We start from the raw sequence: 2580 nt of genomic DNA on the forward strand, positions 1-2580 counted from the left end.
TTTCTCATGCAAGGAATAACTAAACAATATAACCATTAAAATTTTGTTGTTGATCAGTGTTTGTTGATAGAGAGGTGAAATTGTCCATAAAAGTTTGATACATTCTGAAGGAAACCATCATGTTCTATGCACCACAGCATGCACTGTTCTGCTGTTATGACAGATAGTACAAAATGACAGAATTTTAAACTGTAATTACCATTATTCTGATGACAAACCAATGTTAAGTTTGATTGTTATTACTGCATCATCATATAAGGCTTGATAAAGACCACACAAAAATAAAGCATGTTAACTCTTTGCCAACACATTTATTTCTTAAGAGTAGATTCGAGAAAATTTCTCAAAGAAAAAATTGAAAACTTGACAATAAAATAGTTAAAGATATGTATACACTTAAAACCATAAAGATTTGTGCAGAAAACTAAGCTGAAGAAATCTGATGGAAAATAGAGTACCAACATGCAATTGCTCAGCAATATTTTCACACAGTTACGGTTAAAAACTGTTGTTCTGCTGCATTCTACCTATGCTTTGAAAAATACTGTTAAACGGTAAAAAATGGTCCTATGCACGTGCCATGTTCTCCAGTTCAAGATGAAGTTGTGGTGTCGTTAAGCAGGGTCTTTACGTAATAGCAAAGTCTTTGATGCTTCAGCAAATTTCTAAAGGGCGCCCAATGTTTCATTTTTACCTTCCATCTGGAATTCACAAACCTTACCACTACTCAGCTTTTCAAAAACTGTAAACCATAATTATTGGGGAAATTGAAACAAAATAATCTAAAGACCAAACCTATAATAATTTGTCAGCAATGCACAAGTGTTTGTCGGAGCAAATCCATATAGTCACCAAATGTCAACACAACAAGACAGTAATGAAACAACTAAAAGGGAAATGCTAACTGGGAAAATTCAATCTTTTAACAAACCTCATATCAACATTTTGAATATTCGGCATTTCATTTGTGCAGGTGCCATTTAATTTGTACATTCCCGCCAGCTGAGGTTTCAACAACAAACAGTTATTGAGCTGAATTGATACAATAGCCTCGTTCCCGCACGTTGTGGGAGCGATTAGGGTGCGGCAGCCCCCATGCATCGAAATTGCTCTATTCTGCCGCGTAGATCTTTTCAAACTATTTTCCAATCACACACAGAGTTTTATGCCTTAATCTGGCACTTGAACACGAATAATGCAAACTTCCTTGCCCAGTGAGCGAAGTTACCAGTTTGACTTTGTTTTAAAGGCCATATCTAGTTCTAGATGTTTTGCTTCGTAATTAAATTGGACTTGTGAATCAAATGTCGTACTTCATCTTGACACAATCACAACAGATCATTGTTTCTTTAAAAACCTTCTTGAAAAAGATGGCTGGAACAATACTTTTCAGCCATAACAGCATGAAAAAGCAAAGCTTAGATGCCTTTTTCAACCGGACATAAAAGGCCCAAAACCTGCCAAGGTGATGGCAGAAACGTTGCTTTGAGTTTTAAATAATCATTAATTGTATGCACTCTGACATGGTCTAACAAACAGCCTTAGATTACTCCTTATCGGTCTTTTATAAAGCGCTTGATGCCGTGTAGACATAATTTGGTATGTATAAAAAGGCGATTTTAAGTTGCAATTACGAGTTCCAAAATCAATGCCTACGTCAGACAACAGCTGCTTGATGGTAGCATTAAGCATTAAATTCAAGGTTGCAGCTCAAAACTACATTTTAATCATTCCTTTAAAGGGAAAATGAACAACTTGGTTGAGTGACAATATCAAGAGGGCTTTAGGGCTAGACACATCAGAGACTGTGAGAATGGCCCAAAATAGAGTTATTTGGAGATTGCTGGTGAAGAGGTCCATGGCTGATAAAACAGGACCATCATGATGCATAAAAAACATGATTTCAAAATCAGACTGAGTCATGTTATACCATCATGGAAATAAGGTCAGCATGACCTTTTAACGTATCCCTTTCACTGAACTTAGGGGTTTTAATCTTCGTCTTTATTTTATATAATTGTATTTTAATCTTTTTAATTTGTATAATATGTAAAGAAAATGATTGTGGCGGCGAATTAGATACACATACATACATTAGCATCATATTTTGGGGGTGAAGAAATTTATTGAACGATTGTAATTACATACTGGGTTTAACTATGGTTTCGTTAAGCTATTGCCACTCCGAATGCACGAAGAATTTCCTGAATTCAAACAGAAAATGCATCATGCAGTCCAAGGAAGGGCGTTTAACAGATAGATAAGTTTATTGCTTCGTTATTAACAGTACATTTCATTGAAAATTGTAAAGCCTCTGACAAATTCCTATAATGCTCAAATAAAGCCTGTTTTCCACCAGGCGAATTCTTTCGTATCGAATAAAGAGTCGTAGAGATGAAGTAGGACCGTGATCTACTTTCTGCGAATCGAATTTTTTCGCTGCAAAATTTGAGAACATGACACCACGCATACTCACATTTGAAAAAGTTCGATTCGCGACAAAGAATTCGTCTAGTGGAAATTAGCCTTAACGATCAAAGTATGAAAGGAGACTTTGCCAAAAAATATCATACATCAAAA

The 2580-nt window shown here is 35.5% G+C and overlaps 1 protein-coding gene across 1 annotated transcript in view; it reads right to left on the reverse strand.

The window, feature by feature from the left end:
• Positions 1 to 1032, reverse strand: part of LOC135682242 (cyclin-dependent-like kinase 5) — a 77680-nt gene extending 76648 nt beyond the window's left edge. Inside the window, exon 1 of the mRNA XM_065197040.2 lies at positions 932 to 1032. The gene's annotated coding sequence lies outside the window, so the exon portion shown is untranslated. The remainder of the gene's footprint in view (positions 1 to 931) is intronic.
• Positions 1033 to 2580: the final 1548 nt, after the last annotated feature.

The sequence above is a fragment of the Rhopilema esculentum genome, chromosome 16 (assembly GCF_057945365.1).
Source record: "Rhopilema esculentum isolate cy_ngs chromosome 16, ASM5794536v1, whole genome shotgun sequence".
Classification (NCBI taxonomy): domain Eukaryota; kingdom Metazoa; phylum Cnidaria; class Scyphozoa; order Rhizostomeae; family Rhizostomatidae; genus Rhopilema; species Rhopilema esculentum.